The following is a 17096-nucleotide window of genomic DNA, read 5'->3' on the forward strand; positions in this document are numbered from 1 at the left end:
ACTAAAGTGTTGATGGCTCGCTGGTCTTATTATGTAGGCCGAGGTTGAGGGGGGCGGTGGCGTCCCGTCAGTGATCCTGGCAGTGACGTGGTCCGACGACACCAGCGCGCACGCTCCGAAGTGCAACTTGATTGCGCAGGCTCCGGGGGATGGCTTTGCTGCGACTATGTGCGACAATCTGTCAGGTGCTGCGGCTGGTACTGCTGTTCCTAGTAGCAGGATCTGCATGAAAAACGCAAGGGGGTTTGTCATGATGTTGACAGATGGCCAGCCGACATGCCCACTAAAGTGTTGATGGCTCGCTGGTCTTCTTATGTAGGCCGAGGTCGAGGGGGGCGGTGGCGTCCCGTCAGTGATCCTGGCAGTGACGTGGTCCGACGACACCAGCGCGCACGCTCCGAAGTGCAACTTGATTGCGCAGGCTCCGGGGGATGGCTTTCGTGCGACTATGTGCGACAATCTGTCAGGTGCTGCGACTGGTACTGCTGTTCCTAGTAGCAGGATCTGCATGAAAAACGCAAGGGGGTTTGTCATGATGTTGACAGATGGCCAGCCGACATGCCCACTAAAGTGTTGATGGCTCGCTGGTCTTCTTATGTAGGCCGAGGTCGAGGGGGGCGGTGGCGTCCCGTCAGTGATCCTGGCAGTGACGTGGTCCGACGACACCAGCGCGCACGCTCCGAAGTGCAACTTGATTGCGCAGGCTCCGGGGGATGGCTTTCGTGCGACTATGTGCGACAATCTGTCAGGTGCTGCGACCGGTACTGCTGTTCCTAGTAGCAGGATCTGCGTGAAAAACGCAAGGGGGTTTGTCATGATGTTGACAGATGGCCAGCAGACATGCCCACTAAAGTGTTGATGGCTCGCTGGTCTTATTATGTAGGCCGAGGTCGAGGGGGGCGGTGGCGTCCCGTCAGTGATCCTGGCAGTGACGTGATCCGACGACACCAGCGCGCACGCTCTGAAGTGCAACTTGATTGCACAGGCTCCGGGGGATGGCTTTGGTGCGACTATGTGCGACAATCTGTCAGGTGCTGCGACTGGTACTGCTGTTCCTAGTAGGAGGATCTGCGTGAAAAACGCAAGGGGTTTTGTCATGATGTTGACAGATGGCCAGCAGACATGCCCACTAAAGTGTTGATGGCTCGCTGGTCTTATTATGTAGGCCGAGGTCGAGGGGGGCGGTGGCGTCCCGTCAGTGATCCTGGCAGTGACGTGGTCCGACGACACCAGCGCGCACGCTCCGAAGTGCAACTTGATTGCGCAGGCTCCGGGGGATGGCTTTCGTGCGACTATGTGCGACAATCTGTCAGGTGCTGCGACCGGTACTGCTGTTCCTAGTAGCAGGATCTGCGTGAAAAACGCAAGGGGGTTTGTCATGATGTTGACAGATGGCCAGCAGACATGCCCACTAAAGTGTTGATGGCTCGCTGGTCTTATTATGTAGGCCGAGGTCGAGGGGGGCGGTGGCGTCCCGTCAGTGATCCTGGCAGTGACGTGGTCCGACGACACCAGCGCGCACGCTCCGAAGTGCAACTTGATTGCGCAGGCTCCGGGGGATGGCTTTGGTGCGACTATGTGCGACAATCTGTCAGGTGCTGCGACTGGTACTGCTGTTCCTAGCAGCAGGATCTGCGTGAAAAACGCAAGGGGGTTTGTCATGATGTTGACAGATGGCCAGCAGACATGCCCACTAAAGTGTTGATGGCTCGCTGGTCTTCTTATGTAGGCCGAGGTCGAGGGGGGCGGTGGCGTCCCGTCAGTGATCCTGGCAGTGACGTGGTCCGACGACACCAGCGCGCACGCTCCGAAGTGCAACTTGATTGCGCAGGCTCCGGGGGATGGCTTTGGTGCGACTATGTGCGACAATCTGTCAGGTGCTGCGGCTGGTACTGCCGTTCCTAGTAGCAGGATCTGCGTGAAAAACGCAAGGGGGTTTGTCATGATGTTGACAGATGGCCAGCCGACATGCCCACTATGGTCCCGATTGGTAAGCTGCTGTTCCAGAAGCATGGCCTAAGAAAAAAGAGGGAACCACCAATTCGAAAATTTCGTTGTCCAAAGAAGGAAACCCAACGGAGACTGTTCTACTGTCAAAGTGTACAATATTAGAGCCCATACTACGCGCAACCAAAGTGACAGTGTAATTAAAGAGGATTTGTGGGACATACTGGACACACTAGATGTGGAAGATAGATTAAATAATGTTTTAAAAGATATCTACAAAAGTAACAAGGCGCTTATAAAAGCGGAAAGAGGCATCTGAACCTATAAAGATACAGCAGGGGCTTTGGCAAGAGTGCCCTCTGTCACCTTTGTTGTTCATGTTGTACCTGCAAGGATTACCGACCAAATTAGAGAAAAGCGAGCTTCAACCCTTCTTTTTTCAAGCAAGGAGATTGTATCCAATAGTCATTACCAGGATTGATGTAAGCGGATGATACAGCACTGATGGCTGACAACAAGGAAGATTTGCAGGGATTGATAGACATCCACGGTAGAGGGAGATAAATTAGGTTTCAATTTTAGTAACGAATAATCAGCAGTCACAATTTTTACTGATGATCAGAGCGGCGAGCCTAGGATACAGGAGGTTACGCTGGAGGTAGTGGATGAGTACAGATATCTTGCAATGTGGATAAACAATGGGGCTGAGTACCTAACGGTACATGAAAAATACGTAACGACTAAAGGTAGCAGGAATGCAGCTGTGATGAAAAATAGGGCACTATTTAATTACAGTAGGTACCAAGTGGTGAGACAGATTTGGAAAGGGATTGCTCCTACTCTGACTTTTGACAATGCGGTCTTGTGCATGAGATCAGAGGTTTAAGCAAGGTTGGAAATTAAGCAATGTGGAGTAGGTAGGCTTGTTTGGGGAGCACACGGAAATATAGACCAAATCAAGGGGTACAGGAGGACATGAGATGGACATCATTCGAGGGCAGCTAGCAGCAAGATAGAATTTGAGGAGCGAGTGAGAGAAATGGGGGAAAAGTGGTGGGATGGGAAACTTTTCAGTTACTCGTACATGAGCAACACTGACACAATACGGAGGAAGCAAACCAGAAAATTGCCACGCAAATATTTGGATAGCACCGGGGGTTAAAGCAAAAATTATGGGTTAAAAGAAGCGTTAAAGAAACAGGGAGGGGTCTATGGAAAATAGGGATATGCAGACGAAATAAGCAATGGGAACACACAAAACTTTCAAGCAGCAAATTGCCAAAGAAAACATCTACGATAATTCTAGAGGAGGGTTGAGTTGTTTGAAGCCAAAACGGAAGTTTTGCGGAGTAAGACGTAACCAGTCAAATACCAAGGGATAGACCCGTTATGGGGTGCGTGTGGACAGGAGGAAACGGCTGAACACCCCTAGAATATCTTGGAATCACATAAAATTATTAGGCAGGAAGTCAACAACAATACAACAACATATCCTAGACGAATATGGAAACAAACTGGAAGGGGAAGCGGCATTAAATTATATGCGAAAAATAACAGCCGAATATTTCCAAGGCAATGACGAGGTTGTATTTGAAGAAAAATATCATGAAAGAGAACCGTATAGAAAAGGAGCTGGTGCTGACAAATTTCAACTGGAAGATGGCCGAAGAGAAAATTCCTATGCGTACAGCCACAGGGCTGGACGAGGTTCCCATTAGGCTGATTATTATACTAGGACCAAAAAGTAAGGAAGCTCTGGTGAGACCAGTCAAAAAAACTTTGAAATAGACGAATACCAGACAGTTGGCGACAAAATAGAATGAATTTAATTCATAAAGGTGAGGGGGATAAATATAGAATTCACTCGTATAGACAGTTGACCATTACATCGGTAATATACAGGTTAGCAATGCGAGCAATTAAATTAAAGCTGCAAGCATGGGTAGAGAATAATGGCATTTTGGGAGAACGTCAGAATGGCTTCAGAATAGGTTGCTGTTTGCATAACTTACTTGTCCTTACTCAGTGTATTGAAATGTCATATGTAGAAAGCGAACCGTTATATGTGGCATTTTCAGACATTACAGGAGCGTATCACAACGTAGACCGCAACATTTTGTGGGATATCCTGGAATGGGAAGGCTTAAGCAACGATTGTCTAGAGATTTTCAGAGAGATTTACCTAGAAAATATCGTTTGCGTTGAATGAGAAGGGAGAAGGAGTGAGGAGAAAGTTGATATCAACAAGGGACTGAGGCAGGGGTGCCCTTTAATTCCAGCGCTGTTTATGATGTACATGGTGAGGGTGGACAGCACACTAGAAGGACGTAATATTGGGTTTAATCGCTAATACAAGCAGACGGGTACAGTAGTAGAGCAGTAGCTTCCAGGTTTGTTTTATGCGGACAGCATGGTGTTGCTAGCTAACAAGCAAATTTATATGCAACGTCTAGCTAATATCTCTGGACAGGAAGGCAGGAATTTAGTTGTGAAATTTAGCATTAAAATATCTGGTGTTATGGTTTTCAATGAAAACCGTGAGGAGACAGTGTCAATACAGGGCCAGAGAATACCTCGTGTAAAATACCTTGGTACATATATAAACGAAGGCAATATATATATGGAAACACAGGAAGAAACAGTAACAGTAAAGGGGAAGAGAAATGTGGCCATAATGAAACACAGAGTGCCATGGCGCGGTCACGGTGGTCGCATTTCGATGGGGGCGAAATGCAAAAACACCAGTGTACTTAGATTTAGGTGCACGTTAAAGAACCCCGGAGTCCGGAGTCCTCCGAATTTCCGGTGTCCTCCAGTACGACGTGCCTCATAATCAGAAAGTGGTTTTGGCACGTAAAGCCCCATAATTTAATTTTTAGTGCTATGGCTACACAATAGGTACGATGTGCTGCGGGTTATGTGGAAAGGTGTAATGGTCTCATCATTTACATTTGGAAATGCAGTTGTTTGCTTGAAATCAGAGGTACAGTCAGGACTCAATGGTAACCAAAGGTCAGTGGTGCGCCCTGCATTGGGCGCTCACGGGAAGACTACAAATGAAGCTATGCAGGGTGATATGGGCTGGACAACTTTTGAAGAGAGAGAAGCACACAGTAAAATTATGAATAATGACTGAGGAATATGGAAGAAAGTGAATAAAAAAAATTATGGGGTTTTACGTGCCAAAACCACTTTCTGATTATGAGGCACGCCGTAGTGGGGGACTCCGGAAATTTCGACCACCTGGGGTTCTTTAACGTGCACCTAAATCTAAGTACACGGGTGTTTTCGCGTTTCGCCCCCATCGAAATGCGGCCGCCGTGGCCGGGATTCGATCCCGCGACCTCGTGCTCAGCAGCCTAACACCATAGCCACTGAGCAACCACGGCGGGTAGAAAGTAAATAGGCTGGGAGAGTGTTCAGGTATTTGCACCGGAAAAACATTGATTCACAGTGGAGGAAAAGAACTAGGAGGTTTACCAACCCGTATGCGGCCTGTAGGGTGAGCGAAAAGTCAAGCGAAAAGTCAGAGAGGCTGGAATAATCTAGTGGGTGGCGGCAATGGAAAAGAAGCCTGCCATGAATAATTACTTAAGAGGAAAAAAAGGAATTCAGGAAAGAAACAATTTATCACAACACAAAGAGAAGCTCATTACTTTTCAAAGCGAGATCAGGATGCCTTAGAACGTGCACTTATAAAGCGAGATATAAGAAGGAAAAACAAGCATGTGCTTGCTGCGATACAGCTAGGGAAATGATGGTGCATTTTTTATTAGAATGTAAAGATATCTGCCCAGCGGTCGAGTTAGGCACCACTGGCCTCCTTGAAGCCCTTGGGTTCAGCGAGAGGGGGAAAGCGAACATGTCCGCAAAGAGATTAGTAATAGGCGATTGGAATATTGGCGGAAGTAAGGAAACGGCAAGAAACAGACATGCAAAAACAAAGTTCCCAATAGGGGGTCAGAAAATTTGGTTATGGGAATTCATTGTGGGTCTTTTTTTTCCTGTTATTTTTTTTAACATACGTAGGAGATTAGGCAATATAATAAGAAGATCTCGGTGGCGCAACCCACCGCCCTGTTCCAAAGGGGCCGCCCACAAGATCAATCCATCCTGCTATGCTCTTCGCTGTCTGCTTGGTTGCCTGCATGCACCACGCCGGCTTGGCGAGAGTGGGTTCAGAAGTGCTTCCGTGTCTCCGGTTTTTCATGAAATCTCTCAATAATGAAAGGACAGCAAGGAAAGAAAAACCAGAACATATTAAAATGAGAGGATGCAAATAATTGCATTTCGCCAATTACATCATATCGTCGATGTATGATTAGCGGCCTTGTAATTGTCTTTTTTTTCTACAATTTCTCTACTTATTTCCGAACCTCTTGCCATTTCATCGGATGTTGTGTGCTGTAATTTCTTTACACTGTTTTCTAAAGGTTTTTCATTCTTCTTTTTATAATTTGCTTTTACTGGGTGTTTGATTGCATATATGCGCTTGATTACTTGCGTGAAGTTATGGAAAAGTGGAATGTGCATCCCCAATTTTATCATATTCAAAACATATTCAGGTGCTCTCCTTGACCACGCACGATATCAACTTTACATGTCACGTCACTTTTTTTGTATCACATCAGCGGTGCATGCTTTGCAAATTATGCTTTTTTGTTGTTTTGTTTAGGTACTTTTGCCGTTTGCAATTTGATCTATTATTACGTGCCGATATTTGTTCTCGCTATATTTGCTCACCATTAACTGGGAGTGCTTTCTTTTTGTCTAGTATAGGTTTTGGACAAGCTTGGGTTTGATTTCTTTTTTACCGTCTACTATGCCAAACTGCACACCTGTACCTCATGTTGGCTATTAATGTGGAATCATTATATGGCTCATGAGGCACAAAATACAGTGTTGTTGGCGTTGGTATGACCCCGTTAGTCTAAAAAGTCAAGTGAGCCAATTGAGGGAGTTGATGTCAGTTAAGGCAAAGTTAATTAATCAAATGTTAATTGTGGCAGATTGAATTAAGGCAGGTTTATTTAAGCTAGAGTTCATTACAGCACTCAAACCTACGACCATTGGTGGGAATCGAACCTAACACCTTTGGTGGTAATTGAGGCGAAGTTAATTAAGGCCCTCGAACGGACAACCTTTGGTGGGAGTCGAACCGAGAACTCAGTCCTCACGGACGAATACCACTATATGCAGCTAAAACCTTTCATGTTACCGGTAACAAATACTGCTCTAATGCGACACAAGTACGCAGTGGCAGAAGACAGTTAAATAAAATTGGAGGACGCTTAAGCTTCGCCTTCAAGAGTGGAATGCGATAGCGTTATCGCACCCCGTTCGCACCGCCCCCTCAGACGATCTACGCTAAACAAACGTCGTGATCGGCACGGACAGCCGGGCCGCGACGCGCCATGAAGGCGGACGCGATCACGGGACGAGTGGCGCGCCACGTGTCGGGGCAGTGCCGTGCATTGCGAGGAGGGGGTCTTCTGTGCTTGCTGCAAGATGGCTCTGCGTGTGCGCCGAAGAAATGTAGCGGAAACGTACTTCTCTACTCGTGTAACTGCGACTTCTGTAATTTGCATGCTCATAATTACTGATATACACCGCAGTATAACTTTCTACGGCACATTTCTAAGGCGACACCGCATTCACTAGAGGCGCTTTTGTCCCTCTTTGAACTATCGAACTCTCAGCTGAGTGGTAGTGTCTCCGTCTCACACTCCGGAGACTCTGGTTCGATTCCCACCCACCCCATCTTGCAAGTTTTTTTTTATTTATGAAGTGCCTTCCCGGGTTTATCGCTCACGGCCAACGCGCCGACGACACCGGCTTTTCTGCGACAAGAGCTCCTTAACGCTATCGCATTAAAAAGGGGGGGAACGGCTATAAACCATACATAGAATGCGCGTGCGCTTCGCCAATATGCAGCCGGGCGGCCGAGCGCTGTACCGTAGCATGAGGACTGCTCGCAGCGCCACCGCGATTCGGAAACAGTCCTGGCTCCTGCAGCCGGACGGCAGGCTGGCCAATATTCTAGGCACCATGCAAGTACGGTGCTAGATGGGTGGCTGTGCCATCTGCCAGGCATGAAGCGCGCAGTTGAGCGCTTCTTCACTTCATGACGACAAACCTGGCGCTGTGGTTTTCAGAGTTACATCCAAGAATTTGTAGACGGTGACATCTTTGAAGGAGGCAAAGCACTGCGGTACATCACAGACACTGTTACGGCCAACTTCGGCACAAGCGAAAGAACAGTTCAAAGGATACTAAAGGCAAACAATTAGAGCTAAGGTGATAGAATATTGCTCAAGAATCTAAGGCGTCAATATTATCACGAACAGAGCCTTAATAATCGATTGAGGTAAATGCAGCACAGTCGCCGACCGTTTATTCGGACCTCACGGGGCCTGCGGAAACGTCCGAACAAACAGGTGTCCGAAAAAGCAGATTAAGAAAACGAAAAAAAAAAAGAAATTCTTTATTTCCACGCACTTATTTGGGCTCGGCAGTAGGGCTGAAGAAATCGTGAATGCGCCGTTGCACGCTGTTCCGTTTACGCGCAATCAGATAACCCTGAATCTCGGAGAAGGTCGTACGGTCACTACAGGCGGCTGAAAGCACAGTCACTGCTTATACACGCTCCGCATGCGACGGCAGAGTAGCACATGGTGCGTCATCTTCCGACTTGGAGTCATCGTCCGGCGGCGCAGCATAAACCTGACGAATGATCTCGCTGTCGTCAAGTTCTGCGCATGTCAGTACAGCAGTATCAGCACCTGTGAAACTGTCAAATGAGACGGTGTCCGGAATCGCAATGCAACCATTGCGCAGGTCTCGGCAGAACATTTTCGGCATCAGTAGGGAGCACATCGGAAGGCGACAAATCCTAGGCCTCCCAGCACCCGCTTGCCAGCACTCCCCAGCGCAGTCTGCGCGGGCACTGTTGGCGCCATTAGACACTTGACGCGATGTTTCGGTATGCCGCGTTGCATCACCGCAACCTCGACACAGCACGCACAGCAAACATCACCACGCCGTCACGCCGATACCAGTCACACAAACGAAAAACGTGGTCTACTCGCAGTGTCATCATAGAATAAAGAAACAACTTTAGAGAAAGGAAACTATACCTGCCACAGTGGTTCGAAAATAAGAAGCGGCAGCGCATTGAACTTAAGTAAGTAAGTGGTCCTGATCCCTTTTGACTCAGTGCAGGCGTTTGTCAACGCCACAGGCAATGTTCAGAGTACAAAAAGGAAAGAAAGCAAGGAGAGAAAGAACACAAAACAAAGTTTTGTCACAGTCTGTGAGTCCGTCTGGTTGGTCCGGTTTGTTGTATTCTAGGCTCCAGTCGCCTCGGATTTCACCAAAGCCACAAGAATCCAATCCGCCAGCGCTGCCGGTTCAAGTCAGCGCGTCCCAGATGCGTCGCTGCCTGGTCGGCCGTCTTTATTTTAGGAGCTCGTGTAGCTGAGGAGGTCGGCATCAGCGGCCACTCGCTGTGACTGGGCGGCTCTAGCCGGGCGATATCTGTCTGGGGGTTTCCTTCGCGTATTCGGCTCGCCTGCCCAGTCGTTCCCACTGTTCTAGCCGGATCTTCGTAGTCTCGGCGCGTGCAGTTCGGTCCTCCTCGGTGAGACTAGTCAGCGCCAGGCTCTCAGCCAGGGGGCACGATTGGGGAACTGCGGGAAGTCTCGGATATTGTTGTAGCACGTGGAGAAGGGTTTCTTCTGGTGCACCGCACAAGCGGCACGTCGGATCCACGCCGAATAATTCGTGGCGGCGTTGGTTTGTGAGGAGAGCGCCAGTACGGGCTTGAAACAGCAGGGCGCTGCCTCTATCTCCTCGGTAGTCTGGTGATGGGCACGGTTCCGGCTTGTGGTGGTAATATAGTGCCAGGCTTTGCGTTCTTGCCACTGTCGTGCGCCAAATCGTTTTTTCAGCCTCATTGGTTTCCTTGATGACTGCCTTGCGCCAATTTGCCTCCGTCTTAGTGTCGTGTTGTTTTGAATTTTCGCTGTATTTCGTTCTATGGACGTGTATTTTCGAATCCAAGCCGTCTTGATGTTCTTGTATCTTAGGTGTAGGTACATTCTGCGACTGTAATTTGTGTTTGCTATGAATTTGAGTCTGCCGGCATATTGTAATTTGGACCGCGCCTCCCTTGCCTCGTACGAGGACCAGCTCATTTCACCGCTTACTGCTGCATTTGCAGTGGCTATGCTGCCCCCTAGCAGCCAACGGCCTAGTTCTGTTTGGCGACGCTCCAGGTATTTTATGGTTTCACTGGAATAGGCCAGCACATCATCTGCGTATGTTGTCGCTGGTACTGCTACTCCCTTCCACAGTGTGCGTCCGACAGTATATGGGTTATATGAATGTCTGGCCAAGTGCCAGATGCGTCCTTTGAGGCGATTAGATTTTTTATTAGTGCTTTTTGATGCGCATCCAGAAAGTTTGGTTGGTCACTGAGAGTTATTCCGAGGTATTTGTATTCCGATGTTTTTTTGACGAGGTTCCCTTGGAGGGTGAATTCATTGTTAGTGTTGCTTGTATTTATCCCCATCCACTGTGTTCTCTCAGTGTTAAACCTTAGCTGGTCGGTTCCCGTGACTAGCGGGGGGCCCGACAGATGGCGCTGTTTAAACAGGAAGCGGAAATGCCTTTTGTTTAGTGCAATATCCAATATGGCTGCTTTATACCAGTTGCGTGCGCTGGGTACGCGCCGTGCTGGCCTCGTTGGCTTTGCGGCATGCCTCAGCTGCCGCGTTTTAATCGCCAGGAGACTAAAGCGCCTCCACCAACGCCCATACAGACAAGCCACATGTGAGTGAACAGGACGTGCGACTTTATTGGCAGAAGAAAAGCAGTGCACTTTCTCGTACAAGAGCAGAAATAAAATTTGCATTTCCAGATACGCTGAAGCCGTTAACGCGAGCTCGTAAACTGCTCACTTTCGTCGTCGCACATGGCGATCTGGTAACGAGCGACAATCAGTAGCGCAAGCAAATTGGCCAGTGCACCACCTGTTTGCACCGACAGTCGCCGTAACTTGCATTGCGAAGCAATCGGGTGACGCAAGGCATCTGCTGCCGCAACCAACACAGCAACATAACCTAGTCGAATTTTAGCGTTACCTCCTTTCCAACCTGCCCGTTTCTTTTTGTTCTTTCGGGGGCCGCCAATGTGTAACTCATACTTGGTGCCCCACATTCTCAATATGGGCCACATCACGGCCGATGAAGGCCCACAAGCATAATTTGCCCGCGGCTGCAGCAGGAAAGGTCGAGTGGGGAGAGCACCAAATACGGCTCATGTAAATTGGGAGTCGCTGTGTGGACTGCAGGAGCAGAGGGTTACCTCGGGAGACTGTTGCCCATGCAGATGACCAGGTCGCCACATCGAAGAAACATAACACGGCGACCATTATCAAATTAGACTCTGCATTCAATCACCGCATAATGTTCAGACAATACACTGTACATAGGCTAAGATCCACATGACAACAGTGGGCATTCACGCAATACAGGTCGCTTACAGCACATTCAGCTATCCGACTTCAGGCACAGTGCTTGCCTAGGTCGCACATGGCGGTCTAGTAACAAGTGACAACCAGCAGCGCAGGCAGATTGGACAGTGCACCATCTGTTTGCATTGACAGTCGCCGTAACTTGCACTGCGAATCAATTGGGTGACGCAGGCACCTGCTGCCATAGCCAACACAGCGACATGAGCTACCCGGCATTCAAGCATTACCTCCTTTCCTACCTGCACGTTTCTTTTTGTTCTTTCGGTGGCCGCTAATGTGTTGCTAACACTTGGTGCTCCACCTGCTCTCAATATGGACATGGTCCGTTTTCTGGGAATCACCATTTTGCAGGCCTTTCCACCCATGTGGATATCATACACTTCAAACCATGTAATTATGTATGATAGTCTCAATTCACGCCAAATCGCAGCCAAAGAAGGCCACAAGCCCACTTTACCCATGGCTGCAGCAGGAAAGGACAAACGGGGTGCACCAATCGCAGTACATGTAAACAGGGAGTTTGTGTCACTGTGCGGACTGCAGGAGCAGGTGCTTACCTCGAGAGGCTATTGCCTAATGCAACTGACCAGGCCGCCACATCCGAGAAATGAAACACGGCAACCATGACCAAGTGGGACAACATTGAAACAAGACTCTGCAATCAAATCACTTCAGCATACGCTAACATAACGCTCGATCTATACGCTGGCTACAATCCACATGACAACAGTGAGCATACGCCCACACGGGTGGCTTGCAGCACATTCAACCGTCCGACTGTAGGCATAGTGCTTGCCTTCGTCGCACATGGTAGTCTGGTAACAAGCAACAACCAGTAGCGCAAGCACATTGGACAGCATATCCCACGTGTTTGCACCAACAGTCGCCGTTGAAGATGAGCAACTTGCATTGCGAAGCAATCGGGTGATGCAAGCATATGCTGCTGCAGCCAACACAGCGACATGGAGTGCTCGGCATTTTAGCGTTACCGCCTTTCCAACCTGCATGTTTCTTTTTGTTCTTTCACATGCCACTAGTGTGTAACTCACACTTGGTGCCCCACATTCTCTAAATATGGGCATGGTCGGTTTTGTGGACATCACCATTTTGCAGCCACTTTTGCAGACCTTTCCACACATGTGGATATCAACTTCATACACTTAGAACCATGTAATCATGTATGAGGTCTCCGTTGACGCCAAATTCTGGAAGGCCACAAGCAAAATTTGCACATGGCAGCAGCAGGAAAGGACGGAACGGGGAGCACCAACAGTGCATGTAAATTCATAGTCTATGTCACTGTGCGGACTGTAGGAGCAGGTGCTTGCCTTGAGAGACTGTTTCCCAATGCAACTGACCAGGCTTCTACATATGAGAAACGTAACATGGTGACAAGTACCAAGTCGGACGGCAGCGAAACCAGATTCTGCAATCAATCACTTCAATGTAGCTTGCACAAAAACACAGGCTGTCGAGCAAGAATAGTAATCCTGAATGAGACTAGGAATTCAATATGGGAATGAGAAAGCTTGCATTCAAGAAAGAAGCCACTCTACCTTGCAAGCACTGAAAGCCAAAAACATTAAGAAAAGTTAAATGCTACATAGCACACAGTGTAAAGGTTAATAATTATCTGCATCAGTTATTTTAGGAGAGGAATTGCACGTGGCAACATACACTAGAAAATACTGCTACAGATATGTTTGCTTCTAGACAGTGACTGGGATTAAATATGAGCAATGAATTGGTTGACCTTTAATGTTTAGATGAGGAAGAGGAATGATCTCTAACAAAAATGTGGAATGAAAAAGCTTGCATTCATTGAAACAAAATTATACTTGGCACGAATTGGCAAGGCCAGGAAGCTCACTAAGGAAGGGCAAGCTGACGGAACACTCTTGGCCAGCACCATCTGTGCTTGTTCAGAGGTTGCAGGTACACCCAGCCACAAAAGTTTACGGACCACGAGTTCTCAGAAAACGTTCAATTCCCGGGAAGCTTGTAGCAGTAGCCAGTAAAACTGTATACGACAATGTTGTTAACATATTGTAGTCGAGGCCCGAAATGCAAGTACTAGTCTGCGTTGTGCGGTTGCGGAGATAATCAGCATTTTCCCAGATTTCGTGGTCCGTAATATATTGTGGCCGGGTGTACATCTGAAGATCCAGAATTTTTGTTGTTGAGGTACCTGGATGACTCGGCCAATATCCGGGCTGGTGGAATGATGGCGGAGGCTCTTTTCACTCTTGAAACAGTCGTCCGTAGACTTAATATCTCATCCAAATAATTCTGGAATGGCTTCTTTGTTCGTGGTCTTGCGAATTCGGCTCCAGCCCCTTCCAGTTGGTGTAGATGGGGGCTCCCGTGATGACCAAGGTGTACTTGGCACAGACTCTGTTGGGGCAGAACAGTGGCACATGAGATATAGCAGAGATTATCCAAACTCATGTAGTGTTTTCTTTTATGTTTGAACAAATTACGCTGAACTGTAAACATGAACAAACATTCATATCATCTGCTACAAACAAATGACATGTATTTCAAGACTAGCAAGCCAATACAGCATATATCAAGCATATTTATTTCTGAACCAGCTGTAGTTTACCTTGTAGTAGCAGCCAAAGTCCACACAATGACCTTGTTGTGGCAGGCAGCAGCATCTGTTTAGTGCATGGAGTGTGTCGCTTTAAACTGGTGCCGTCCTCATTACTGCATGTCTGGAACAGAAATTTTGACCGCATCAGAAATTGAATAAGCGCAATTTTTTAATATAAAATGCAAAAAGGTGCGACATATACATTGCACTGGTTTGTGACAACAGAACACATGCAAATGTACACTGTGTGTTCTTGGGTGCTTAAGCAGCATGGTAAATAAATATTGTTACTCTCCATAAAATTGATGCCTGCATAACTACAATGCATGTCAACAGCTTAAGTATTATTAAGATCACAAATGAGAACATTTGTGCGCTCGTTTATGCACTAGAAGAGATCACACTGCTGGTTTCACAAGCAAATTGATAAAAGACATGAAGCTATTAGAAATGATGCATTCTTTTCGTGCATGAACGTGATGCACCGCTTCACCACTGCAAAAATGTCCTGAGGTAACCCAAACTGAACAGCAAGAACATATGGAACTAACAGGTACAAAATATGGATGAATTATCATGCGTGCAACTGTTTGATACATTAAATTCAGTACATTAGCTTCCGTTTATCAAAGGGTTATTCGGTCCTGTGAACAAAAGAAGTTGCCGGTGCTACAACGAGATGAAAAATTTGATGCGCGTTCCGATATCGCTTTCTCTTTCGTGAATGTGTGTATAATGATGGCCTCGCAACTGAAAGTTTATTTCGGAAACAGCAACGGAGGTTCCTGACCGTCCATATGTAATGCAGCATCTAGTTCGTTCACTTGCCTCCGCCTGTAAGTTAACGAGACAAATAAATTACATAGCGATTGAAAAAGCGATGTTAAAACGACTCACCGGTATTGCTGTCCCCAGTCGCAGCAGGATCCGGCTCCCATTTCGATGCAGACGTGTTCCACATGGCTCACGACTGAAATATAGCTTTCGGGCTTACACCTCAAGTTAAATAACGGCAGACTTCAAAGCACAATAAACTGGTTTTAGCACAACATAACCAACCGATGTACGAACCGAAGAATCCGTACCTGCCGTGAACGCGAACATACCGGTAAAAATTGTAAATCCAGGCCAGAGGTCACGTGGGAGGTCGATGATGCTGAGTGTTTTTTTGCGTTTAAAATTGCAAATAGCAACAAAGTTGGTAATAAAGAGTACAATATAAATTAGGAATGATAATTTTGTACTCTTTGTCATGTAATAAAAACGCTTCGGTTATTGTTCAAGAAAGATTGTAGGTTAAAATTGCGCTTACTATGGCGCCTCTAGCGGGAGATAATGCGCTCAACGGGGAACCTTTTTAATTGGCATACTATGCCTGTTTCTTTAGCAACGCCGCGCGGTCAATTTTTTCGCCCGCTGTGGCCATTTGTTGAACTTGAGAGTGTACGGGGCCTGGTGTCGTGCACAATAAAAACAAATCAGCTGCCTGATTGTCTTGATATGGCTTACTAAGCTGAGACCGTAACTGCTGTAGCTACGAACCAGGCCGAAACAATGATGATGAGCGGGGATTTGCAGCAGCACCACTTCGTGGGGCGGCAAGGAGGCTCCGTTCAAAACAAAAATGGCATTCAGCAAGTCGAACATTGCACCGGTCAGAGGCGGTGCATGGTGCTCTCGATCGAGTTGGCTCAAGGAGTGTCCGAAAAATTTGACAAGAGGTTGCAAGGTGTCTGAACTTTCGGCAGTTGTTATACATTATGGTCTAGGGGGAAAATGGCGGTGCGGTGAAGGAGACCGAATAATCGAGCATGCCCAAATTTTCGGAGTCCGAAAAATCAGTTGGCGACTGTACTTACGTCATTAGAGACTGCTCTGGGACATTCAAGTACTTGCCCGATGACGGAAGCACTCCTCAGTAAAATTCTGTCACTAGTACTCCACAACTCATAGCAAAAAACATCCTTGTATTGTATTATAAGGCAAAATAAAATGCTACTTGTCCAGTTCTATTTCATTTTTAGAAAAGATAACTTATTGAAATTACCTTACAATGAAGCAGGCGGTCGAAAGCTTTCATTTTCGCTCGGCTCCGCGCCGCCCACGCTTTCGCATTTCACTTGTTTGATTATCGTGTAGTGCTAGTATTTTTTCGCTGGCTCACGAAACTCGCAAGAAATGCAAGTAGCAGAGAATTGAACTTCCACGTGATGTCGCGGGATGCCCGAAGGGTCTACGCCACTTGACAAAAAAGTAGCTGTGTGGCAACTTCAGCGCTCTGGCTTAGTATCGTCGTCTGTCGGGGGCCGTTTGACTCAACGACGGCAGCAAGGGGTGATGGCGCATGCAATGTCACCACTCCCCTGGTTGTGTGGTGGGAGATTTGAATTACGAAAAAGGTATTCGGACCCTTCAGATGCAATTTTCTCATAAACTAGGTCTTTTCTTGGCACGAAACAAGCATTGCGAGGTTTCTGGAATGGTATTTAAACAGTCCACATGGACTTAGTATTTGCCTTTAGTGTCCCTTTCAGACTCAAACAGATTCGGCATCAACAGAGAAGCCTGACAGATCAAATGTATGAGAGAAAACTTTTACTGGAAGAAAGCAGAAGAAAGTGCATCTAATAACACCGTTGCAGGTCACAATGAAATCCAAATACAGCTAATCAAAAATATCGGTTCAAAGAGCAAGGCATTGCTGACTAATGCCATTGAACAAGTGATTATGACGAAGAAAATTCCAGTTGGATGGTGTGAAAGCAAGATAAACCTCATCTACAAGGCAAAGGTAATGGGGATAGGATGAGCTCGTACAGGCCAGTTACGGTATGAAGTCAAGTGTGTGACAGAATCCCGTCTGGTTGGAATGGTACATGGTGAAAGTTAGATGGTACCGACCAAAAAAAAGGAAAGATGGAATGGTATTACAGCTCCCCCACTAGAGCGTTGTTCACAATGAGGCACAATGATTTTTGCGTCGCTCTGAGTTCGGCGCATGAGCGGACCCAGGCATCT

The 17096-nt window shown here is 47.3% G+C and overlaps 1 protein-coding gene and 1 long non-coding RNA gene across 3 annotated transcripts in view; both read right to left on the reverse strand.

The window, feature by feature from the left end:
- Positions 1–17096, reverse strand: part of mtTFB2 (mitochondrial transcription factor B2) — a 190736-nt gene that overhangs the window by 69897 nt on the left and 103743 nt on the right. The window lies entirely within an intron of this gene.
- On the reverse strand, positions 13660–16262 carry LOC129386003 (uncharacterized). Its single transcript, XR_008613472.2, has 3 exons — positions 14976–16262; positions 14088–14199; positions 13660–13876 (listed from the first exon to the last, which is right to left on the reverse strand). It is a non-coding gene; the product is annotated as an uncharacterized lncRNA (long non-coding RNA).

The sequence above is a fragment of the Dermacentor andersoni genome, chromosome 7, assembly GCF_023375885.2.
Source record: "Dermacentor andersoni chromosome 7, qqDerAnde1_hic_scaffold, whole genome shotgun sequence".
In the NCBI taxonomy this organism is placed as follows: Eukaryota; Metazoa; Arthropoda; class Arachnida; order Ixodida; family Ixodidae; genus Dermacentor; species Dermacentor andersoni.